The sequence below is a fragment of the Sus scrofa genome, chromosome 7 (genome assembly GCF_054392235.1).
Source record: "Sus scrofa isolate SSC_HxYL_T2T_F1_AM1 chromosome 7, Sscrofa_HxYL_maternal_Yorkshire_Landrace_v2.0, whole genome shotgun sequence".
NCBI lineage: Eukaryota > Metazoa > Chordata > Mammalia > Artiodactyla > Suidae > Sus > Sus scrofa.
In genome coordinates, this window is record NC_139389.1 from 28,850,695 (window position 1) to 28,878,291 (window position 27,597).

The 27,597-nt window shown below is 40.8% G+C and overlaps 1 long non-coding RNA gene across 1 annotated transcript in view; it reads left to right on the forward strand.

Moving 5' to 3' along the window:
• LOC146401481 (uncharacterized) overlaps window positions 1-27,597 on the forward strand; it is a 366,756-nt gene that overhangs the window by 316,911 nt on the left and 22,248 nt on the right. Inside the window, exons 6-7 of the long non-coding RNA XR_014809173.1 lie at window positions 11,485-11,553; window positions 22,495-22,563. This is a non-coding gene — a long non-coding RNA (uncharacterized LOC146401481). The remainder of the gene's footprint in view (window positions 1-11,484; window positions 11,554-22,494; window positions 22,564-27,597) is intronic.

The window sequence follows — 27,597 nt, forward strand, 5'->3', positions numbered from 1 at the left end:
GGAGGAGGTAGGAAAGGACTTCCCCTGGGATGAACGGGATCCATCACTGGTTCTGCACTGGACTTTCTACCTTCTCAGAATAAACTGCAAACACACAGTCACACACAAGAGAGGTACTTACCAGAGAGAGAGAGAGAGAGAGAGAGAGAGAGAGAGAGAGAGAGAGAGATGGATGAGAAAGCAAGGGGAAAAAACATCCATTTGTCCAAACTATGTATAGGAGACATCCTATGAAACCTGCTACAGACATCTAAAAAATGTTCCTCAATACTATCCATTTGAAAACAGAATCATAAATGGAATATTTCCTTATGGAAAAGACTGTTACTTTATTTTATTTTATTTTTGCCTTTTCCATTTCTTGAACCACTCCCATGGCTCTCAGAAATGATGTAGGGTTATCTTAGAAAACAGCCATTGACGCCGGAAATATATTGTCAGTCACGTTTATTTGATTGACGGAAAAGTGTATGTGTAAGAGAAATGTGTTGGAGTAATTATTAAACGAATTAAAATAAAAAAGAAAGGAGAGTAATCATGATTGTTTAAAAGGAAAAATCCCACATTGTCACGCAAAACTATTACCAATATCCCTTGGGAATAGGGTCAAGCAAAGCAGACTGGCTCGTTTCAAGAATACGCTTGACATCAGTGTACACAGTGTTTACACAGTCAACAAAGAAGGAACTCATCTCATGCAACAGCTTTGGAGTCTGAATGCTTCCCCTAAAAGCCAGAACACGATCATCTGTAAAGCAAGAGGCACTCCACCTCAGAGCACTTGGAGAACCCAAGGGAAAGGAAGCCTTCTCTCGAATGGCAATGACCACACTCAGCTTAAGCGAATCGCCTTCATCTCACCAACCTTATCATGAAATTAGGGTAATCACCAGGGAGGTAGAACACCACCTGGGTGTATAGCAAGGAAGAAACTGGAAGGAATAACAGCCAGAGAGATGGTGAGAAGGGAACGTCATGTGGGAGGACCTCAGGACGTCAAAGAGAAAATAGGGTAACGTGGAACCCACAAGAAGCTAAAGGGCGGACAGGAGCAGGGAGGAGGGAATGTTGAGAAATGGTGGGAAAAGATGTTTTAAAGAAATACATCTGTTAAAAAATGTCAAAAAATTTACCCATTTCTTTCTGGACTTGATCTGGAAAATATAATGGAAAACTCATGAAAGTATCAAGGAAAACCAATACAGAAAATTAAAATAAAGTTAAAAATTCCACTTCAGAGTAAATACGTAAGATGAATGTAATCAGAAATCAAACAAATAAAAAGTATCCCTCCCCGAAACATGCCAAGGAAATACATGAGAGGAGAAAGCAAGGAGAAAAAAAAAAACATCCATTTGTCCAAACAATGTATAGCAGACATCCTATGAAACCTGCTACAGACATCTAAAAAATGTTCCTCAATACTATCCATTTGAAAACAGAATCATAATTGGAACATTTCCTTAGAGGCAAAGACTTATGTTGTTAACGACTCTACCAGTGTGGTAGAAAACAAACAAAACACCACCACCACCCAAAGAACCCTTTGGCTCTCTCTGCTGGGCGGCTGACAGAACTGGGAAGTGCTTTCTGAGCTTAGGCCACGTCTCAAAGGGACCAATGTTTTTAGAAATGGAAGCACAGATGTTCACAGGACATGGTGTGAATCGGTGGCAGTGTTGTCTTACCTCCCCCACCCCCTCACTGCTTGAGGCAAAGCCACAAAGACAGAAAATGATGGTGCGAGGGAAAGTGGAATAGGACTTCTTCTGGGATAAACAGTAGCAATCATTTGTCTCTCACTTGGCCTTCTCCTTTTTCCAGAATACAGTGTAAACATGGACACATACGGGAGTCCCGTACCTATGAGGAAGTCCATAGTAAGAGCATCCACCTAGCCAAAACCCTGTCCGTAGCCGTGTTATCTTAGTTTATATCAGTGTTTCATTAAAAACACCGAGGAGTATCCTAGGGCGATAGCCTCTCATGACAGTCATAGAAAATTGCAGGTTGGAGAACTAGAGTATAAATTAATTCTCCCTAGTGTACACAGTGCGTCTACATACACTTAAAGCTTGTCTCAATGTGATAAATTAAGAACTATGTCAATATCATGCAAGAAGAAGACAGAGGAAGTGCTCTGACATAAAAGAAAAGAAATCCGTGAAATGGTGTGTAAAATCTCTGTGCACCTGCAAAAAGACTGCAGGAAACGACCGGGAGCATTGGAAGTAAGAGCCCAAAGCCCACCTGGATCAATGGATTAGAACTGAGTCTACACACTCTTTAGAAGACAAGCTTTGGGAAACCATCACTCAGCAAATTTGCAGTCTTGTTTTATTTCATAAGCTTTGGGGAGGCATCAATGGCATGAGAATGGCCCCTTGAACTTTGCTGTATGACAGAGAGTCTAAGTTAATGGAAGTGTTCCAGAAGCTAAACGTGGAACAGAAGCCACATGTCCATCAGTCTCTCCCCTTCTTCTCACAAAATCAAAACGAACCTGCCAAGACTCTGGATGCCAGAGTTAAGACCATGTTTACAGGAAGGACCCTGTGAAATGAAGTGGGAAGCAGCGAGAAGGAATCAGGTCTCGGGTAAAAGAAACGGAGAGAACTTAGGATGGGAGATGTCCATAAACAGAAACCTTGAGGGAGGAGAGGGAAGACATGGAGATGACATGTGAGCCAAAAGATGGCATATAGGTAAGAAGAGAGGGGATGCCGAAAGAACCAAAAACCTGAATGTTTAATACAGGCTGTGGAAACAAAGAGGTCGTCAGAGATACTTACCGAATTTCTTTTGAAGATCATCTGAAAAAATAAAAAGGAAACACCCAGATAATTATAATGGATTCCAACCACAGGGAAATTGAAATTTAGAGACAAGTTCTCCTACAACGTTAAATGCATCGGGATTTAGACAAACCCGCACACATACACAGGCACACAACTATGTAGCAGCGTGCCTGAGAGCTGCTTTTGTCCTGAGATTACCGGTCCAAAATTAAAGCCGAAAAAAATGAGGTTACTGACTGGTGGAAAATTTCAGGATCATTAGTGATGGTGGTTACCTTTGTACAAAGCTCTTAAATTATCTGGACAACGCTCGGGCCCTTACTCTTTGGTTGGATACCTTTAAGGCATTCTTCGTCACTGCCAAATACAAATCACCACTTCTCTTCCTTGTCGTAACTTTGTTTAATAAGGTATCCATGAACAATGGATTAGAGGATACTCAAGAACTGCTGCTAGAGAAGATGCAGGGTTTGGCTCTTGGGAACCTGTCTGTGTTCACATTTCATTCAGTAATGATTACATAACTTTGTTTCTGGCAAATATCTATTTTCACTCATGGCAAAATAAAGCTCATCTTATTTCGGTCCCCTTTTGAGTCTAACATGGAGATACACACTCGCACAAGGCAGAGTTACTTGAAAAGAGAGGAGGAAGCAGAGAGGAAAAAACTTCCATTGGTTCCAAGCAAGGCCTGTGGCAGGGGCTACATGAAGCCAGCTACACGCATTGAGAGGTGAATTTGATTCCCTCTGAAAACTAAAGTGCACTGACAAAAATGTCACTAGAAAAACAGGATATTAAACTTCTAAAGACTACATTTGCGTTTTATGAAAAGCCTTCTGGGAACATTGTAGGACAGTAGTTCCTTGTGTCATTCGCATGAAAACTTAGAAATCAAAAATGTATTATGATTATTATTATTGATCTTTCCTTAAGCTATGAAATCCTTCTACAAATATTTGAAGTAGTTGGAGTTTGCAAAATTGACAGCTGTGTCAATGAAGTAAAAAGGAAAGAATGAAAATTACTCTCATTGGTTCTAAATAAAAAATTCCTAGGTAAAACAATGGGAAGTCTTTGAATACCTGGGGACACTTGGGTCACGTGCTCAGAGGCAGTGCAGGGATGCCCCTCGAGTTTACACTTGACCCACAGACTATATTGGAACATACAGGCTTTGCAAGAGCAGAGAAGGGAGGAATATGGGAGAGTCCCTAACTGCAATATTGTGCCAGAATAGCAGAGATCTGGCAGAGGGCAAGCCAGTGGTGACACGTTGGCTAAAAGCTGGGATATCTTTACAACACCACGAACGCAGGTGTTCTACAGTGTTTGGGGGGTGAGGGGATATAAAAGAGGCTTTACCATATTTTTCCTGAAGTCCTTCTGTAAAACAAAATGAAAAGGCGATGTAAATTTCGTTGGAAAGAAACACAAATGAAATTCAGATTGATTGAAACATTTTTTAGTAAAATTACATTATCCAGATGCAAGAAAAAACAGAACACAGACACACTGACAGAAATAAACACATGCACGCACACATACAGTGTCTGAAAGCTCCCTTTTGAGAAATGGATCATATTCCATAAGTGGATACATGTTTTCAATTGAGAAAAGGAGAACTTTATTGCTGGTAATGAACCTGATAAATCTCTTCATGATTCCTTTTGAAAATATTTGGTCTGTCCTTCCTCACGTTTCTATGGGTATAAGTTGTGTGACTTGTGCTTAGTAAATAGCCTCAATGTCCCTACCGTGGTGGCTTTGCTCTATAAAGCCACGAGACCCTGAATTAAAGAATCCTGAACTAGGGCTTTTACAGGACACGCAGGTCAGGTCAGGTCAGGTCAGGGTGACGGGGCCTCCGGTCACAGCATTCTGTCCGCCGACTACTGCGTAACTGTATCTTATGGGAGTTTGATTATTAACATTACCTCGATGACGTTTACTTTCACAACGTCAGATGACAGGAAAAGACATAAAATTAATTCGCAGTGAATGGGCTTCTCAGTCAAATGACAGAAAATATTTTGGACAAAGAAACTTGAAAAACAGCAAAATTTTACAAGTTAATTGTTATTAGGCTATATTTGGTGAAAAGGAATTTTCTGCTTGAGAAGCAAGGATACGGAAAATCCAAGGAATAACCTGCGAAGACGATAAATGTCAGTTGAAATAACAATGAAATGAAAACCTTAAGATGTCACGTTATACATGTAGGTGGGCGTTTACACATAAGTTTATATGTGTAGGTTGGTGTTGAGAAGGTTGATCACTGAGCATCAAAGACACGTGGTAAAGAAACAGATGGAGCATGCCAGAAATACAATGATGTGAAAACTATCAATGGGACTTGCCGTCATATCTGGCTGCGTCCAGAGCCAGAGTTAGTGCAAAGAAAAGTGGTCATCACGTTTCTGGGAAAGGTCAGTAGGCTTGGGCCAGAGGGTCTCCCTTTTGTGCAGCTCCCCTGCACCCGTCTTCCCCTGAGACTCCCCCACAATGAGCAGGGCCTCTGTTGGACCACCACAGACTCACCATTCAGCAACTGTTCTCTCCTCCAATCTGCAAGGAACAAGTGAACGTGAGAACCTACCATCTGACAGACAAAGCGGCCTGGCTGTCCAGAATTCTGTGGTGATACATACATTCCTAAGGTTTAACTCAAGAATAACAGCAACCAAAGAAAATACTCTTTCATATACCTAAGCCTCTATTTCTGATCTGCTAAAGTATGTCTGAAGAAGGCCTGCCCCATCCCCATGTCCTACTTATCCAACATTCACCCAGGATAACTATTTATAATGTCTTCAGGATGGAGAGGCAATAGGGGAGATGATAAATTTGATCGAATAACATATTTTTCCCTTTCGTTTCCTCAGATCTTAGCAGACAGTAACCATTTTGCCTACACTCAAAAAACAATGTCAGGTGTAATTGAAAGTAATGAAACGATTAAGATTTACTATCCCATACACACCACTTGTGAAAATAAGGAGTAATGTGTTGAGTTGATGAAATGAATGCTTGGAGTTTCTGTCTTTTTCAGCATATGATTTTGCACACGGCAGGGGTTCATTTAAAACATCTTTGGTCATAGGAGATTCTTTATCAGAGTCCGTGTCCCTCCCCAGGGTATAATGGTGCATTTTTCCAGGTTGGAAAAGAACAAAATCGGAAACCCTTTTCCGTTTTTTCCTTCCATCTTTTCTCTCCCAGTGTTTTCCCTTTCTCCCTGTCTCTGTCACATTTCCTTTCGGGAGCTCTTTGGACTTTTTTTTTTTTTTTTTTTTTTTTTTTCCTCTCTGTCTTCTAGCTTCATAGTCAATTTGTTCCACACATGATGGAGGACAGAAATGTAGAAACCTCAAAGGTTGGGGGTGTGGAGGAGGAGTGGGAAGGGGGGCGGGTAAAAGGAAGAAAGGGAGGGAGGATGGAAGGATAGAAGGGGGGGAGGAGGAAACCCATGCTGAATTGCTAGTGGTTTGTTTGCACTTCAGAGGGAATTTATTCCAAGTGCTGGACTCTACAGAGGCAATGGTTCCAATGCTGCTTTGCCTACTATAAACATATTTGTTATATTTCTGCATCCCTTTGCTTGTGGGGGGCAGAATCTCAGAGAGAGAAAAGAATGACAACTTCTGAGAGATAAGCATTACTCACCATCCTTGAACTGAGCCATCATCCTAGCTGAGAGAAAACACACAATCATGCATGTATTTCTAAACAAGATTTCTTAGCATCATAAGGGAAATGCAGGTAATATCTTAGTTTGCCAGTATTTGTGTCTAAAAGCTACCTAAGTAACGTCCATTTCCAAAGAAATGCAATTGCTCAAGTTAATGAATGCCACCTGAAAACCTCACTACAGTTTCAGGGTTGTAACGTGATACGTTGGGACATGAGGATTTTGTAGTTCTTGCACTAGGCTCTCAGAAATGATGTAGGGTTATCTTAGAAAACAGCCATTGACGCCGGAAATATATTGTCAGTCACGTTTATTTGATTGACGGAAAAGTGTATGTGTAAGAGAAATGTGTTGGAGTAATTATTAAACGAATTAAAATAAAAAAGAAAGGAGAGTAATCATGATTGTTTAAAAGGAAAAATCCCACATTGTCACGCAAAACTATTACCAATATCCCTTGGGAATAGGGTCAAGCAAAGCAGACTGGCTCGTTTCAAGAATACGCTTGACATCAGTGTACACAGTGTTTACACAGTCAACAAAGAAGGAACTCATCTCATGCAACAGCTTTGGAGTCTGAATGCTTCCCCTAAAAGCCAGAACACGATCATCTGTAAAGCAAGAGGCACTCCACCTCAGAGCACTTGGAGAACCCAAGGGAAAGGAAGCCTTCTCTCGAATGGCAATGACCACACTCAGCTTAAGCGAATCGCCTTCATCTCACCAACCTTATCATGAAATTAGGGTAATCACCAGGGAGGTAGAACACCACCTGGGTGTATAGCAAGGAAGAAACTGGAAGGAATAACAGCCAGAGAGATGGTGAGAAGGGAACGTCATGTGGGAGGACCTCAGGACGTCAAAGAGAAGATAGGGTAACGTGGAACCCACAAGAAGCTAAAGGGCGGACAGGAGCAGGGAGGAGGGAATGTTGAGAAATGGTGGGAAAAGATGTTTTAAAGAAATACATCTGTTAAAAATTGTCAAAAAAATTTACCCATTTCTTTCTGGACTTGATCTGGAAAATATAATGGAAAACTCATGAAAGTATCAAGGAAAACCAATACAGAAAATTAAAATAAAGTTAAAACTTCCACTTCAGAGTAAATACGTAAGATGAATGTAATCAGAAATCAAACAAATAAAAAGTACCCCCCCCGAAACATGCCAAAGAAATACATTTTTATTTTAGAAAAGAGAAAGTGAATTTTATGATTGACTGAAGAAAAGAAAAGAGGGGAATATTTGGATTTGAAGAAAAAAAATATTGCCTGCCTTTCAGTAAAAGGAAAAAAAAAAAAACAAAGAATATGGCCTGCTTTTCCAGTAAACAACAAATGCTGCCCATATTCAAACCATCAGCCACTGCAGCACCCCATGGTGGAGCAGCCCGAGGGAAATCTAGATGGAGAAATCAAAGACACTGGTGCTACCAGTTGTGGCAAAATGGGTCTGTCTACATGGATTCCACAAACAAGACAGATGGAAGAGATCATAAGCGGGGAATACGAACAACACCCAGGGAGAGGGTGAGCCAAGAAATGACACATAGATCAAAAGGCAGAGAAAGTTAAAGACACCAAGAAAGGAGTCATCCTGAGGACATGTGGGAGGAAGGCATGGTCAGAAAATTTACCTAAGTTCTGTGGTCCTTCTGAAAGATAAAATGGAAAAGTCAGCGTAAATATGTTGGGAAATATCATGCAGAAAACTCAAGTGCCTTTAAACATATCAGGATGCTGATAAACACACACACACACACACACACACACACACACACACACAGACTGCTTGCAAACACACACACCAACACACCAATACACCAACACACCAACACTGGCTGAGAACTCATGTTTATTCGGGGAATAGTCCACAACAGTGAAGAGAGGCAGAAAGGGAGATGATTTAGTGAATGAGTAAAAATCAGAAACAGTAGACATGATGATGACGGGCTTCTAAAAGACTGATTGATCCCTTTTTATGTGATTTAGACTTTCATGCTTTGACTGGCCAGCTTTAATAAGATATTTGGCTAACTTGAGTGGAAAGGAAGAGAATTGTGATATCAAATGGCAGAAGGGAAGGTTGTAAAGCAAATGGCCTGCCTTTGTCTTGGAAGAAAATGCATACATCACAACCTTCAAAAATACCCAGCCCATCAATTATATTGGCAATAATCTATTTGACCAAGTTGATTATGAGGACAAGACAGATGAAAGAGGTCATAAAGGGGGAAACTGAACAACACGTGGTGACGGCAAACACTGTCTGGTGAACGAAGAGAATAAGAGAAAATCAGGTCATAGTATGTGCGTTTTAGAGCTGAGGAAGATGGTTACCGGGAGGTAAGGAGCTGCAGGAAGCAGATTAAACAGTGTCCAGGTATAGATAGAAACACATTGCATTTTTGATTGATAAGCTACCCAAAGAAGCCAGAAACAAATGAAACCACAAGCAGGAAAAGTTGAAAGCCTATTATTGACCTGCCCTTTTTTGGTTCAATCTCATCTGCAGAAAAAGGAGAAGAACACACCAATTCATTGAAAATGAGAGCGCAACGCTTAAAAAGAGGACACACATTTGAAACCCTTTCATAGTCTGCTTCTTAGTTCCAACTGACGAGTGCTTTAGGAACTAGAAACGTAATATTCCACAGGACGTCTTGCAGTCAGAGGCAGGTAGTTGTATTACATGGGCCTCTCCCCGCAACTCCTCGAAGTAAAGGAGCAAAGAGAGCCAATGACTCAATGAGAGGAAGCAGAACAGGACTCCAAGGATAAGCAGCATCAGTCATTTGCCTTTCAGTGGAACCTCTTCTTTTTTGAGAATACAATCCAGACTTGCAGACACATTTGAGATGTGTACTAACTAGTCATGAAGAAGCCTACAGTAGAAGGACCCATCTGTCTAATACAGTATCTAGACCTCTAGTCGTACGAGGACTGCTCCGTATACAGAATATATATATTCCTAAATTCCTTAGAACTGCAAAGAAAAATATAGCTGAATTCTTATTGGGAAAAGAAGGATGGTAAGCTTTTAATGGTCATATTATTGCTTTGTGAAAAAGTCTCTTAGGTGTCTCGTAGGACTATAGCTTCTCATGTCATTCACATAAAATTCCAAAATTGAGAAATACGTTATATGTGACTTTCCTTTAGTGTATAAAGTCGTTCTCCCAAAATCAAAAAACTAATTGCAGTTTGCTAAATTAACAACTATGTCCATTAAAAATGCAAGAAGGAGTTGGAACAGTTACTGTGGTATGAGGAAAATAAAACTCAGGAAATATTACGTAAAATAATATCATTTCAGGGTTCAAAAAGTAAAAATAAGAAAATGAATGACTTTACCGATGTAGGCAAAATTTCAGGGACCACAGTAATTGAGATTACTTTTTAAAAGTGTTCTAGACCTAGTTGGATGTTACTTCAACCTTTATTGATCTGTCTCATGGACTTCAAGCGTTCCTCGGCTGCTGCTACGTAAAACTCCTCAACCCTCATGATTGCTGTAGGTGTGCTGTATCCAGCACCCAGAGGCAGGGAGTTAGAGAGCACTGAACCCACTGCTTCCAGAGATTATGCAGTGTTCCGAAGAAATGCTTAGGTAACCTTGCTTTTTAAATTTCTAATTTAACTCACGTCAAATCTAGCTCATTTGATGTCAGTGATTTGCAAAGTGCAAACACCCAACCGCATGTGACCATCACTTAAAAAAGAGAAGAGAATCTAGCAAAGCAAAGAGAAAGAAAGCACCCATTTGTCCAAAATGATGTTGGTGTCACAGCAGTTGCATGAAGGCTGCTACAGGCATGAAGGGATATTCCTAAATGCCATTCCTTCTGAAATCAAAAACATAACTGGGAAGTGTCATAACCAAAGGCGATATTAATATGAACTATTTGATAAAAACTTTTGAAATTTGAAAAAGTGCCAAGTTTTGAAAACGTTTCAGGGCATAAGCCTCTCCTGTCATTCACCTTAAAAAGTCAGAACAGGGAGGTGTGTCACCACTGAACTTCTTTAAGATGTAAGATCATTCTACAAATACTGAAACAATCGCAGGTTGCCAAATTGATAACTGCGTCAGTAAAAACGAAAAGCATAAAGCAACAATCCTATCACTGGAAATTTCAAACATCGTTTAAAACATCTGCAGGCCTGGAAATACTTGGGTGATAGTTTCAAAGCAGCAAAAGAATGGCCTGTGTCATTTACACTTGACAAATGGATGATATAAAAATTTACATAGGCTGTGAAACAGCAATGGTGAAAGAAATATGGGAGAAATCCACAAGCAGCGATTCAGGTTAGAATGATGGACCTTCAGCAGAAATGTGAGTCAATGCATGACAAATCAGCCAAAAGGCAGGAAATGTTCGACATTTGGAAAGCAGTTATTTTAAAGGTTTTTGGGGGGACCAAAGGAATGTCAGGGAAAGCTTACCAATTTTTTCCTGAAGTTCTTCTGGAAAATAAAATAGAAAATCCATGTAAATTTCATTGGAGAAAACACAACGAAAATGCAAATTTATTGAAAACTGTGTAAGATTAATCTTGTCAGGATACTGATAAACAATCACACATCTACACACATGCATGCATGCACACAAACAGCGGCTGAAAGCACTTTTACTGCAAAGACTTTCTTTATAAAATGAAAAGCAGAAAAATGAGTGAACTTTCTGGACTGAAGAAACATTATTTCTCCCAGTTGCCACCTTAAAAAAATTATGTTGGTCGCATTCAGATTGTTTACATATCTGTCACTTGAGTTGTTAGCCTTGATGAGGTTGCTTGACTGGTGCTAAGTATGTCGTCTATGCGTTATTGTGACTGCTCTTGCTGTGCACGGCAGCCACGCTCACTGAGTTAAAGAACACGGAATCACCCTACGAGCTGAAAGAGAAGTCGAGGGTCCTGCATGCCTCATTCCAAAACTTTCTTCAACCAGTTAATGTATGACTTTGTTTTATATGCGTTTCTGTTTCAGGTCACTTCTAAGTGAAGCTCATCTTAACGAAAATACATGAAAGAAAGGAAATGACACGGTAAACCTAAGGTAAGGGGGTCAGAATCAAGTAACTTGGTTATCTATCCGACAAAATGTTCACACTAGTTCCTAAAGAGGCCAGTTCTTCACAAATATGTGATTGATGAAATTTACATGGCAGAAGAGGTCTGTTTACATCAGTTGAGACAAAGGGACAAAAATGAAAGAAAACATAATGGGGGAACTTGCATGAGAAATAAAGACATGGTGAATGATGGTTGGAAAAACAAGGTCATGAGTCAAAACCACAGAGCAGTATGATGTGCCGGTGTTGAAGAACACTGTCCCAGAGATTAGAAGCCAAAGGTACCGGAAAAGGATGAAACGATGACGAGATAGACAGGGAAGGGCATTCCTGGGGCTGGAGCCTTTTCTCTTCATCATTACTGCTATCATCAAAGGGAAAACACTCAAAAACCACTGAAAATGAGGACCAAAAGGGAGGACAAGACAAGGACAAAACATTTGCAAACCATCCAGGCTTTTCTCTGTGGTTCGACCTGACCCAACTTTCTTGAAGGCTGGAAGTCTTTTCAGAAATCCCAACAAGCTTGTTTTACCTCCCCTCACCCCTTGGTGAGTCAGAGGAACCAAGACTGGAAGTGACAGCATGGGAGGAAGTAGGAAAGGACTTCCCCTGGGATGAACGGGATCCATCACTGGTTCTGCACTGGACTTTCTACCTTCTCAGAATAAACTGCAAACACACAGTCACACACAAGAGAGGTACTTACCAGAGAGAGAGAGAGAGAGAGAGAGAGAGAGAGAGAGAGAGAGAGAGAGAGAGAGAGGGAGAGATGGATGAGAAAGCAAGGAGAAAAAGCATCCATTTGTCCAAACAATGTATAGCAGACATCCTATGAAACCTGCTACAGACATCTAAAAAATGTTCCTCAATACTATCCATTTGAAAACAGAATCATAATTGGAACATTTCCTTAGAGGCAAAGACTTATGTTGTTAACGACTCTACCAGTGTGGTAGAAAACAAACAAAACACCACCACCACCCAAAGAACCCTTTGGCTCTCTCTGCTGGGCGGCTGACAGAACTGGGAAGTGCTTTCTGAGCTTAGGCCACGTCTCAAAGGGACCAATGTTTTTAGAAATGGAAGCACAGATGTTCACAGGACATGGTGTGAATCGGTGGCAGTGTTGTCTTACCTCCCCCACCCCCTCACTGCTTGAGGCAAAGCCACAAAGACAGAAAATGATGGTGCGAGGGAAAGTGGAATAGGACTTCTTCTGGGATAAACAGTAGCAATCATTTGTCTCTCACTTGGCCTTCTCCTTTTTCCAGAATACAGTGTAAACATGGACACATACGGGAGTCCCGTACCTATGAGGAAGTCCATAGTAAGAGCATCCACCTAGCCAAAACCCTGTCCGTAGCCGTGTTATCTTAGTTTATATCAGTGTTTCATTAAAAACACCGAGGAGTATCCTAGGGCGATAGCCTCTCATGACAGTCATAGAAAATTGCAGGTTGGAGAACTAGAGTATAAATTAATTCTCCCTAGTGTACACAGTGCTTCTACATACACTTAAAGCTTGTCTCAATGTGATAAATTAAGAACTATGTCAATATCATGCAAGAAGAAGACAGAGGAAGTGCTCTGACATAAAAGAAAAGAAATCCGTGAAATGGTGTGTAAAATCTCTGTGCACCTGCAAAAAGACTGCAGGAAACGACCGGGAGCATTGGAAGTAAGAGCCCAAAGCCCACCTGGATCAATGGATTAGAACTGAGTCTACACACTCTTTAGAAGACAAGCTTTGGGAAACCATCACTCAGCAAATTTGCAGTCTTGTTTTATTTCATAAGCTTTGGGGAGGCATCAATGGCATGAGAATGGCCCCTTGAACTTTGCTGTATGACAGAGAGTCTAAGTTAATGGAAGTGTTCCAGAAGCTAAACGTGGAACAGAAGCCACATGTCCATCAGTCTCTCCCCTTCTTCTCACAAAATCAAAACGAACCTGCCAAGACTCTGGATGCCAGAGTTAAGACCATGTTTACAGGAAGGACCCTGTGAAATGAAGTGGGAAGCAGCGAGAAGGAATCAGGTCTCGGGTAAAAGAAACGGAGAGAACTTAGGATGGGAGATGTCCATAAACAGAAACCTTGAGGGAGGAGAGGGAAGACATGGAGATGACATGTGAGCCAAAAGATGGCATATAGGTAAGAAGAGAGGGGATGCCGAAAGAACCAAAAACCTGAATGTTTAATACAGGCTGTGGAAACAAAGAGGTCGTCAGAGATACTTACCGAATTTCTTTTGAAGATCATCTGAAAAAATAAAAAGGAAACACCCAGATAATTATAATGGATTCCAACCACAGGGAAATTGAAATTTAGAGACAAGTTCTCCTACAACGTTAAATGCATCGGGATTTAGACAAACCCGCACACATACACAGGCACACAACTATGTAGCAGCGTGCCTGAGAGCTGCTTTTGTCCTGAGATTACCGGTCCAAAATTAAAGCCGAAAAAAATGAGGTTACTGACTGGTGGAAAATTTCAGGATCATTAGTGATGGTGGTTACCTTTGTACAAAGCTCTTAAATTATCTGGACAACGCTCGGGCCCTTACTCTTTGGTTGGATACCTTTAAGGCATTCTTCGTCACTGCCAAATACAAATCACCACTTCTCTTCCTTGTCGTAACTTTGTTTAATAAGGTATCCATGAACAATGGATTAGAGGATACTCAAGAACTGCTGCTAGAGAAGATGCAGGGTTTGGCTCTTGGGAACCTGTCTGTGTTCACATTTCATTCAGTAATGATTACATAACTTTGTTTCTGGCAAATATCTATTTTCACTCATGGCAAAATAAAGCTCATCTTATTTCGGTCCCCTTTTGAGTCTAACATGGAGATACACACTCGCACAAGGCAGAGTTACTTGAAAAGAGAGGAGGAAGCAGAGAGGAAAAAACTTCCATTGGTTCCAAGCAAGGCCTGTGGCAGGGGCTACATGAAGCCAGCTACACGCATTGAGAGGTGAATTTGATTCCCTCTGAAAACTAAAGTGCACTGACAAAAATGTCACTAGAAAAACAGGATATTAAACTTCTAAAGACTACATTTGCGTTTTATGAAAAGCCTTCTGGGAACATTGTAGGACAGTAGTTCCTTGTGTCATTCGCATGAAAACTTAGAAATCAAAAATGTATTATGATTATTATTATTGATCTTTCCTTAAGCTATGAAATCCTTCTACAAATATTTGAAGTAGTTGGAGTTTGCAAAATTGACAGCTGTGTCAATGAAGTAAAAAGGAAAGAATGAAAATTACTCTCATTGGTTCTAAATAAAAAATTCCTAGGTAAAACAATGGGAAGTCTTTGAATACCTGGGGACACTTGGGTCACGTGCTCAGAGGCAGTGCAGGGATGCCCCTCGAGTTTACACTTGACCCACAGACTATATTGGAACATACAGGCTTTGCAAGAGCAGAGAAGGGAGGAATATGGGAGAGTCCCTAACTGCAATATTGTGCCAGAATAGCAGAGATCTGGCAGAGGGCAAGCCAGTGGTGACACGTTGGCTAAAAGCTGGGATATCTTTACAACACCACGAACGCAGGTGTTCTACAGTGTTTGGGGGGTGAGGGGATATAAAAGAGGCTTTACCATATTTTTCCTGAAGTCCTTCTGTAAAACAAAATGAAAAGGCGATGTAAATTTCGTTGGAAAGAAACACAAATGAAATTCAGATTGATTGAAACATTTTTTAGTAAAATTACATTATCCAGATGCAAGAAAAAACAGAACACAGACACACTGACAGAAATAAACACATGCACGCACACATACAGTGTCTGAAAGCTCCCTTTTGAGAAATGGATCATATTCCATAAGTGGATACATGTTTTCAATTGAGAAAAGGAGAACTTTATTGCTGGTAATGAACCTGATAAATCTCTTCATGATTCCTTTTGAAAATATTTGGTCTGTCCTTCCTCACGTTTCTATGGGTATAAGTTGTGTGACTTGTGCTTAGTAAATAGCCTCAATGTCCCTACCGTGGTGGCTTTGCTCTATAAAGCCACGAGACCCTGAATTAAAGAATCCTGAACTAGGGCTTTTACAGGACACGCAGGTCAGGTCAGGTCAGGTCAGGGTGACGGGGCCTCCGGTCACAGCATTCTGTCCGCCGACTACTGCGTAACTGTATCTTATGGGAGTTTGATTATTAACATTACCTCGATGACGTTTACTTTCACAACGTCAGATGACAGGAAAAGACATAAAATTAATTCGCAGTGAATGGGCTTCTCAGTCAAATGACAGAAAATATTTTGGACAAAGAAACTTGAAAAACAGCAAAATTTTACAAGTTAATTGTTATTAGGCTATATTTGGTGAAAAGGAATTTTCTGCTTGAGAAGCAAGGATACGGAAAATCCAAGGAATAACCTGCGAAGACGATAAATGTCAGTTGAAATAACAATGAAATGAAAACCTTAAGATGTCACGTTATACATGTAGGTGGGCGTTTACACATAAGTTTATATGTGTAGGTTGGTGTTGAGAAGGTTGATCACTGAGCATCAAAGACACGTGGTAAAGAAACAGATGGAGCATGCCAGAAATACAATGATGTGAAAACTATCAATGGGACTTGCCGTCATATCTGGCTGCGTCCAGAGCCAGAGTTAGTGCAAAGAAAAGTGGTCATCACGTTTCTGGGAAAGGTCAGTAGGCTTGGGCCAGAGGGTCTCCCTTTTGTGCAGCTCCCCTGCACCCGTCTTCCCCTGAGACTCCCCCACAATGAGCAGGGCCTCTGTTGGACCACCACAGACTCACCATTCAGCAACTGTTCTCTCCTCCAATCTGCAAGGAACAAGTGAACGTGAGAACCTACCATCTGACAGACAAAGCGGCCTGGCTGTCCAGAATTCTGTGGTGATACATACATTCCTAAGGTTTAACTCAAGAATAACAGCAACCAAAGAAAATACTCTTTCATATACCTAAGCCTCTATTTCTGATCTGCTAAAGTATGTCTGAAGAAGGCCTGCCCCATCCCCATGTCCTACTTATCCAACATTCACCCAGGATAACTATTTATAATGTCTTCAGGATGGAGAGGCTATAGGGGAGATGATAAATTTGATCGAATAACATATTTTTCCCTTTCGTTTCCTCAGATCTTAGCAGACAGTAACCATTTTGCCTACACTCAAAAAACAATGTCAGGTGTAATTGAAAGTAATGAAACGATTAAGATTTACTATCCCATACACACCACTTGTGAAAATAAGGAGTAATGTGTTGAGTTGATGAAATGAATGCTTGGAGTTTCTGTCTTTTTCAGCATATGATTTTGCACACGGCAGGGGTTCATTTAAAACATCTTTGGTCATAGGAGATTCTTTATCAGAGTCCGTGTCCCTCCCCAGGGTATAATGGTGCATTTTTCCAGGTTGGAAAAGAACAAAATCGGAAACCCTTTTCCGTTTTTTCCTTCCATCTTTTCTCTCCCAGTGTTTTCCCTTTCTCCCTGTCTCTGTCACATTTCCTTTCGGGAGCTCTTTGGACTTTTTTTTTTTTTTTTTCCTCTCTGTCTTCTAGCTTCATAGTCAATTTGTTCCACACATGATGGAGGACAGAAATGTAGAAACCTCAAAGGTTGGGGGTGTGGAGGAGGAGTGGGAAGGGGGGCGGGTAAAAGGAAGAAAGGGAGGGAGGATGGAAGGATAGAAGGGGGGGAGGAGGAAACCCATGCTGAATTGCTAGTGGTTTGTTTGCACTTCAGAGGGAATTTATTCCAAGTGCTGGACTCTACAGAGGCAATGGTTCCAATGCTGCTTTGCCTACTATAAACATATTTGTTATATTTCTGCATCCCTTTGCTTGTGGGGGGCAGAATCTCAGAGAGAGAAAAGAATGACAACTTCTGAGAGATAAGCATTACTCACCATCCTTGAACTGAGCCATCATCCTAGCTGAGAGAAAACACACAATCATGCATGTATTTCTAAACAAGATTTCTTAGCATCATAAGGGAAATGCAGGTAATATCTTAGTTTGCCAGTATTTGTGTCTAAAAGCTACCTAAGTAACGTCCATTTCCAAAGAAATGCAATTGCTCAAGTTAATGAATGCCACCTGAAAACCTCACTACAGTTTCAGGGTTGTAACGTGATACGTTGGGACATGAGGATTTTGTAGTTCTTGCACTAGGCTCTCAGAAATGATGTAGGGTTATCTTAGAAAACAGCCATTGACGCCGGAAATATATTGTCAGTCACGTTTATTTGATTGACGGAAAAGTGTATGTGTAAGAGAAATGTGTTGGAGTAATTATTAAACGAATTAAAATAAAAAAGAAAGGAGAGTAATCATGATTGTTTAAAAGGAAAAATCCCACATTGTCACGCAAAACTATTACCAATATCCCTTGGGAATAGGGTCAAGCAAAGCAGACTGGCTCGTTTCAAGAATACGCTTGACATCAGTGTACACAGTGTTTACACAGTCAACAAAGAAGGAACTCATCTCATGCAACAGCTTTGGAGTCTGAATGCTTCCCCTAAAAGCCAGAACACGATCATCTGTAAAGCAAGAGGCACTCCACCTCAGAGCACTTGGAGAACCCAAGGGAAAGGAAGCCTTCTCTCGAATGGCAATGACCACACTCAGCTTAAGCGAATCGCCTTCATCTCACCAACCTTATCATGAAATTAGGGTAATCACCAGGGAGGTAGAACACCACCTGGGTGTATAGCAAGGAAGAAACTGGAAGGAATAACAGCCAGAGAGATGGTGAGAAGGGAACGTCATGTGGGAGGACCTCAGGACGTCAAAGAGAAGATAGGGTAACGTGGAACCCACAAGAAGCTAAAGGGCGGACAGGAGCAGGGAGGAGGGAATGTTGAGAAATGGTGGGAAAAGATGTTTTAAAGAAATACATCTGTTAAAAATTGTCAAAAAAATTTACCCATTTCTTTCTGGACTTGATCTGGAAAATATAATGGAAAACTCATGAAAGTATCAAGGAAAACCAATACAGAAAATTAAAATAAAGTTAAAACTTCCACTTCAGAGTAAATACGTAAGATGAATGTAATCAGAAATCAAACAAATAAAAAGTACCCCCCCCGAAACATGCCAAAGAAATACATTTTTATTTTAGAAAAGAGAAAGTGAATTTTATGATTGACTGAAGAAAAGAAAAGAGGGGAATATTTGGATTTGAAGAAAAAAAATATTGCCTGCCTTTCAGTAAAAGGAAAAAAAAAAAAAAAACAAAGAATATGGCCTGCTTTTCCAGTAAACAACAAATGCTGCCCATATTCAAACCATCAGCCACTGCAGCACCCCATGGTGGAGCAGCCCGAGGGAAATCTAGATGGAGAAATCAAAGACACTGGTGCTACCAGTTGTGGCAAAATGGGTCTGTCTACATGGATTCCACAAACAAGACAGATGGAAGAGATCATAAGCGGGGAATACGAACAACACCCAGGGAGAGGGTGAGCCAAGAAATGACACATAGATCAAAAGGCAGAGAAAGTTAAAGACACCAAGAAAGGAGTCATCCTGAGGACATGTGGGAGGAAGGCATGGTCAGAAAATTTACCTAAGTTCTGTGGTCCTTCTGAAAGATAAAATGGAAAAGTCAGCGTAAATATGTTGGGAAATATCATGCAGAAAACTCAAGTGCCTTTAAACATATCAGGATGCTGATAAACACACACACACACACACACACACACACACACACACAGACTGCTTGCAAACACACACACCAACACACCAATACACCAACACACCAACACTGGCTGAGAACTCATGTTTATTCGGGGAATAGTCCACAACAGTGAAGAGAGGCAGAAAGGGAGATGATTTAGTGAATGAGTAAAAATCAGAAACAGTAGACATGATGATGACGGGCTTCTAAAAGACTGATTGATCCCTTTTTATGTGATTTAGACTTTCATGCTTTGACTGGCCAGCTTTAATAAGATATTTGGCTAACTTGAGTGGAAAGGAAGAGAATTGTGATATCAAATGGCAGAAGGGAAGGTTGTAAAGCAAATGGCCTGCCTTTGTCTTGGAAGAAAATGCATACATCACAACCTTCAAAAATACCCAGCCCATCAATTATATTGGCAATAATCTATTTGACCAAGTTGATTATGAGGACAAGACAGATGAAAGAGGTCATAAAGGGGGAAACTGAACAACACGTGGTGACGGCAAACACTGTCTGGTGAACGAAGAGAATAAGAGAAAATCAGGTCATAGTATGTGCGTTTTAGAGCTGAGGAAGATGGTTACCGGGAGGTAAGGAGCTGCAGGAAGCAGATTAAACAGTGTCCAGGTATAGATAGAAACACATTGCATTTTTGATTGATAAGCTACCCAAAGAAGCCAGAAACAAATGAAACCACAAGCAGGAAAAGTTGAAAGCCTATTATTGACCTGCCCTTTTTTGGTTCAATCTCATCTGCAGAAAAAGGAGAAGAACACACCAATTCATTGAAAATGAGAGCGCAACGCTTAAAAAGAGGACACACATTTGAAACCCTTTCATAGTCTGCTTCTTAGTTCCAACTGACGAGTGCTTTAGGAACTAGAAACGTAATATTCCACAGGACGTCTTGCAGTCAGAGGCAGGTAGTTGTATTACATGGGCCTCTCCCCGCAACTCCTCGAAGTAAAGGAGCAAAGAGAGCCAATGACTCAATGAGAGGAAGCAGAACAGGACTCCAAGGATAAGCAGCATCAGTCATTTGCCTTTCAGTGGAACCTCTTCTTTTTTGAGAATACAATCCAGACTTGCAGACACATTTGAGATGTGTACTAACTAGTCATGAAGAAGCCTACAGTAGAAGGACCCATCTGTCTAATACAGTATCTAGACCTCTAGTCGTACGAGGACTGCTCCGTATACAGAATATATATATTCCTAAATTCCTTAGAACTGCAAAGAAAAATATAGCTGAATTCTTATTGGGAAAAGAAGGATGGTAAGCTTTTAATGGTCATATTATTGCTTTGTGAAAAAGTCTCTTAGGTGTCTCGTAGGACTATAGCTTCTCATGTCATTCACATAAAATTCCAAAATTGAGAAATACGTTATATGTGACTTTCCTTTAGTGTATAAAGTCGTTCTCCCAAAATCAAAAAACTAATTGCAGTTTGCTAAATTAACAACTATGTCCATTAAAAATGCAAGAAGGAGTTGGAACAGTTACTGTGGTATGAGGAAAATAAAACTCAGGAAATATTACGTAAAATAATATCATTTCAGGGTTCAAAAAGTAAAAATAAGAAAATGAATGACTTTACCGATGTAGGCAAAATTTCAGGGACCACAGTAATTGAGATTACTTTTTAAAAGTGTTCTAGACCTAGTTGGATGTTACTTCAACCTTTATTGATCTGTCTCATGGACTTCAAGCGTTCCTCGGCTGCTGCTACGTAAAACTCCTCAACCCTCATGATTGCTGTAGGTGTGCTGTATCCAGCACCCAGAGGCAGGGAGTTAGAGAGCACTGAACCCACTGCTTCCAGAGATTATGCAGTGTTCCGAAGAAATGCTTAGGTAACCTTGCTTTTTAAATTTCTAATTTAACTCACGTCAAATCTAGCTCATTTGATGTCAGTGATTTGCAAAGTGCAAACACCCAACCGCATGTGACCATCACTTAAAAAAGAGAAGAGAATCTAGCAAAGCAAAGAGAAAGAAAGCACCCATTTGTCCAAAATGATGTTGGTGTCACAGCAGTTGCATGAAGGCTGCTACAGGCATGAAGGGATATTCCTAAATGCCATTCCTTCTGAAATCAAAAACATAACTGGGAAGTGTCATAACCAAAGGCGATATTAATATGAACTATTTGATAAAAACTTTTGAAATTTGAAAAAGTGCCAAGTTTTGAAAACGTTTCAGGGCATAAGCCTCTCCTGTCATTCACCTTAAAAAGTCAGAACAGGGAGGTGTGTCACCACTGAACTTCTTTAAGATGTAAGATCATTCTACAAATACTGAAACAATCGCAGGTTGCCAAATTGATAACTGCGTCAGTAAAAACGAAAAGCATAAAGCAACAATCCTATCACTGGAAATTTCAAACATCGTTTAAAACATCTGCAGGCCTGGAAATACTTGGGTGATAGTTTCAAAGCAGCAAAAGAATGGCCTGTGTCATTTACACTTGACAAATGGATGATATAAAAATTTACATAGGCTGTGAAACAGCAATGGTGAAAGAAATATGGGAGAAATCCACAAGCAGCGATTCAGGTTAGAATGATGGACCTTCAGCAGAAATGTGAGTCAATGCATGACAAATCAGCCAAAAGGCAGGAAATGTTCGACATTTGGAAAGCAGTTATTTTAAAGGTTTTTGGGGGGACCAAAGGAATGTCAGGGAAAGCTTACCAATTTTTTCCTGAAGTTCTTCTGGAAAATAAAATAGAAAATCCATGTAAATTTCATTGGAGAAAACACAACGAAAATGCAAATTTATTGAAAACTGTGTAAGATTAATCTTGTCAGGATACTGATAAACAATCACACATCTACACACATGCATGCATGCACACAAACAGCGGCTGAAAGCACTTTTACTGCAAAGACTTTCTTTATAAAATGAAAAGCAGAAAAATGAGTGAACTTTCTGGACTGAAGAAACATTATTTCTCCCAGTTGCCACCTTAAAAAAATTATGTTGGTCGCATTCAGATTGTTTACATATCTGTCACTTGAGTTGTTAGCCTTGATGAGGTTGCTTGACTGGTGCTAAGTATGTCGTCTATGCGTTATTGTGACTGCTCTTGCTGTGCACGGCAGCCACGCTCACTGAGTTAAAGAACACGGAATCACCCTACGAGCTGAAAGAGAAGTCGAGGGTCCTGCATGCCTCATTCCAAAACTTTCTTCAACCAGTTAATGTATGACTTTGTTTTATATGCGTTTCTGTTTCAGGTCACTTCTAAGTGAAGCTCATCTTAACGAAAATACATGAAAGAAAGGAAATGACACGGTAAACCTAAGGTAAGGGGGTCAGAATCAAGTAACTTGGTTATCTATCCGACAAAATGTTCACACTAGTTCCTAAAGAGGCCAGTTCTTCACAAATATGTGATTGATGAAATTTACATGGCAGAAGAGGTCTGTTTACATCAGTTGAGACAAAGGGACAAAAATGAAAGAAAACATAATGGGGGAACTTGCATGAGAAATAAAGACATGGTGAATGATGGTTGGAAAAACAAGGTCATGAGTCAAAACCACAGAGCAGTATGATGTGCCGGTGTTGAAGAACACTGTCCCAGAGATTAGAAGCCAAAGGTACCGGAAAAGGATGAAACGATGACGAGATAGACAGGGAAGGGCATTCCTGGGGCTGGAGCCTTTTCTCTTCATCATTACTGCTATCATCAAAGGGAAAACACTCAAAAACCACTGAAAATGAGGACCAAAAGGGAGGACAAGACAAGGACAAAACATTTGCAAACCATCCAGGCTTTTCTCTGTGGTTCGACCTGACCCAACTTTCTTGAAGGCTGGAAGTCTTTTCAGAAATCCCAACAAGCTTGTTTTACCTCCCCTCACCCCTTGGTGAGTCAGAGGAACCAAGACTGGAAGTGACAGCATGGGAGGAAGTAGGAAAGGACTTCCCCTGGGATGAACAGGATCCATCACTGGTTCTGCACTAGACTTTCTACCTTCTCAGAATAAACTGCAAACACACAGTCACACACAAGAGAGGTACTTACCAGAGAGAGAGAGAGAGAGAGAGAGAGAGAGAGAGAGAGAGAGAGAGAGAGAGAGGGAGAGATGGATGAGAAAGCAAGGAGAAAAAGCATCCATTTGTCCAAACAATGTATAGAAGACATCCTATGAAACCTGCTACAGACATCTAAAAAATGTTCCTCAATACTATCCATTTGAAAACAGAATCATAATTGGAACATTTCCTTAGAGGCAAAGACTTATGTTGTTAACGACTCTACCAGTGTGGTAGAAAACAAACAAAACACCACCACCACCCAAAGAACCCTTTGGCTCTCTCTGCTGGGCGGCTGACAGAACTGGGAAGTGCTTTCTGAGCTTAGGCCACGTCTCAAAGGGACCAATGTTTTTAGAAATGGAAGCACAGATGTTCACAGGACATGGTGTGAATCGGTGGCAGTGTTGTCTTACCTCCCCCACCCCCTCACTGCTTGAGGCAAAGCCACAAAGACAGAAAATGATGGTGCGAGGGAAAGTGGAATAGGACTTCTTCTGGGATAAACAGTAGCAATCATTTGTCTCTCACTTGGCCTTCTCCTTTTTCCAGAATACAGTGTAAACATGGACACATACGGGAGTCCCGTACCTATGAGGAAGTCCATAGTAAGAGCATCCACCTAGCCAAAACCCTGTCCGTAGCCGTGTTATCTTAGTTTATATCAGTGTTTCATTAAAAACACCGAGGAGTATCCTAGGGCGATAGCCTCTCATGACAGTCATAGAAAATTGCAGGTTGGAGAACTAGAGTATAAATTAATTCTCCCCAGTGTACACAGTGCGTCTACAAACACTTAAAGCTTGTCTCAATGTGATAAATTAAGAACTATGTCAATATCATGCAAGAAGAAGACAGAGGAAGTGCTCTGACATAAAAGAAAAGAAATCCGTGAAATGGTGTGTAAAATCTCTGTGCACCTGCGAAAAGACTGCAGGAAACGACCGGGAGCATTGGAAGTAAGAGCCCAAAGCCCACCTGGATCAATGGATTAGAACTGAGTCTACACACTCTTTAGAAGACAAGCTTTGGGAAACCATCACTCAGCAAATTTGCAGTCTTGTTTTATTTCATAAGCTTTGGGGAGGCATCAATGGCATGAGAATGGCCCCTTGAACTTTGCTGTATGACAGAGAGTCTAAGTTAATGGAAGTGTTCCAGAAACTAAACGTGGAACAGAAGCCACATGTCCATCAGTCTCTCCCCTTCTTCTCACAAAATCAAAACGAACCTGCCAAGACTCTGGATGCCAGAGTTAAGACCATGTTTACAGGAAGGACCCTGTGAAATGAAGTGGGAAGCAGCGAGAAGGAATCAGGTCTCGGGTAAAAGAAACGGAGAGAACTTAGGATGGGAGATGTCCATAAACAGAAACCTTGAGGGAGGAGAGGGAAGACATGGAGATGACATGTGAGCCAAAAGATGGCATATAGGTAAGAAGAGAGGGGATGCCGAAAGAACCAAAAACCTGAATGTTTAATACAGGCTGTGGAAACAAAGAGGTCGTCAGAGATACTTACCGAATTTCTTTTGAAGATCATCTGAAAAAATAAAAAGGAAACACCCAGATAATTATAATGGATTCCAACCACAGGGAAATTGAAATTTAGAGACAAGTTCTCCTACAACGTTAAATGCATCGGGATTTAGACAAACCCGCACACATACACAGGCACACAACTATGTAGCAGCGTGCCTGAGAGCTGCTTTTGTCCTGAGATTACCGGTCCAAAATTAAAGCCGAAAAAAATGAGGTTACTGACTGGTGGAAAATTTCAGGATCATTAGTGATGGTGGTTACCTTTGTACAAAGCTCTTAAATTATCTGGACAACGCTCGGGCCCTTACTCTTTGGTTGGATACCTTTAAGGCATTCTTCGTCACTGCCAAATACAAATCACCACTTCTCTTCCTTGTCGTAACTTTGTTTAATAAGGTATCCATGAACAATGGATTAGAGGATACTCAAGAACTGCTGCTAGAGAAGATGCAGGGTTTGGCTCTTGGGAACCTGTCTGTGTTCACATTTCATTCAGTAATGATTACATAACTTTGTTTCTGGCAAATATCTATTTTCACTCATGGCAAAATAAAGCTCATCTTATTTCGGTCCCCTTTTGAGTCTAACATGGAGATACACACTCGCACAAGGCAGAGTTACTTGAAAAGAGAGGAGGAAGCAGAGAGGAAAAAACTTCCATTGGTTCCAAGCAAGGCCTGTGGCAGGGGCTACATGAAGCCAGCTACACGCATTGAGAGGTGAATTTGATTCCCTCTGAAAACTAAAGGACACTGACAAAAATGTCACTAGAAAAACAGGATATTAAACTTCTAAAGACTACGTTTGCGTTTTATGAAAAGCCTTCTGGGAACATTGTAGGACAGTAGTTCCTTGTGTCATTCGCATGAAAACTTAGAAATCAAAAATGTATTATGATTATTATTATTGATCTTTCCTTAAGCTATGAAATCCTTCTACAAATATTTGAAGTAGTTGGAGTTTGCAAAATTGACAGCTGTGTCAATGAAGTAAAAAGGAAAGAATGAAAATTACTCTCATTGGTTCTAAATAAAAAATTCCTAGGTAAAACAATGGGAAGTCTTTGAATACCTGGGGACACTTGGGTCACGTGCTCAGAGGCAGTGCAGGGATGCCCCTCGAGTTTACACTTGACCCACAGACTATATTGGAACATACAGGCTTTGCAAGAGCAGAGAAGGGAGGAATATGGGAGAGTCCCTAACTGCAATATTGTGCCAGAATAGCAGAGATCTGGCAGAGGGCAAGCCAGTGGTGACACGTTGGCTAAAAGCTGGGATATCTTTACAACACCACGAACGCAGGTGTTCTACAGTGTTTGGGGGGTGAGGGGATATAAAAGAGGCTTTACCATATTTTTCCTGAAGTCCTTCTGTAAAACAAAATGAAAAGGCGATGTAAATTTCATTGGAAAGAAGCACAAATGAAATTCAGATTGGTTGAAACATTTTTTAGTAAAATTACATTATCCAGATGCAAGAAAAAACAGAACACAGACACACTGACAGAAATAAACACATGCACGCACACATACAGTGTCTGAAAGCTCCCTTTTGAGAAATGGATCATATTCCATAAGTGGATACATGTTTTCAATTGAGAAAAGGAGAACTTTATTGCTGGTAATGAACCTGATAAATCTCTTCATGATTCCTTTTGAAAATATTTGGTCTGTCCTTCCTCACGTTTCTATGGGTATAAGTTGTGTGACTTGTGCTTAGTAAATAGCCTCAATGTCCCTACCGTGGTGGCTTTGCTCTATAAAGCCACGAGACCCTGAATTAAAGAATCCTGAACTAGGGCTTTTACAGGACACGCAGGTCAGGTCAGGTCAGGTCAGGGTGATGGGGGCCTCTGGTCACAGCATTCTGTCCGCCGACTACTGCGTAACTGTATCTTATGGGAGTTTGATTATTAACATTACCTCGATGACGTTTACTTTCACAACGTCAGATGACAGGAAAAGACATAAAATTAATTCGCAGTGAATGGGCTTCTCAGTCAAATGACAGAAAATATTTTGGACAAAGAAACTTGAAAAACAGCAAAATTTTACAAGTTAATTGTTATTAGGCTATATTTGGTGAAAAGGAATTTTCTGCTTGAGAAGCAAGGATACGGAAAATCCAAGGAATAACCTGCGAAGACGATAAATGTCAGTTGAAATAACAATGAAATGAAAACCTTAAGATGTCACGTTATACATGTAGGTGGGCGTTTACACATAAGTTTATATGTGTAGGTTGGTGTTGAGAAGGTTGATCACTGAGCATCAAAGACACGTGGTAAAGAAACAGATGGAGCATGCCAGAAATACAATGATGTGAAAACTATCAATGGGACTTGCCGTCATATCTGGCTGCGTCCAGAGCCAGAGTTAGTGCAAAGAAAAGTGGTCATCACGTTTCTGGGAAAGGTCAGTAGGCTTGGGCCAGAGGGTCTCCCTTTTGTGCAGCTCCCCTGCACCCGTCTTCCCCTGAGACTCCCCCACAATGAGCAGGGCCTCTGTTGGACCACCACAGACTCACCATTCAGCAACTGTTCTCTCCTCCAATCTGCAAGGAACAAGTGAACGTGAGAACCTACCATCTGACAGACAAAGCGGCCTGGCTGTCCAGAATTCTGTGGTGATACATACATTCCTAAGGTTTAACTCAAGAATAACAGCAACCAAAGAAAATACTCTTTCATATACCTAAGCCTCTATTTCTGATCTGCTAAAGTATGTCTGAAGAAGGCCTGCCCCATCCCCATGTCC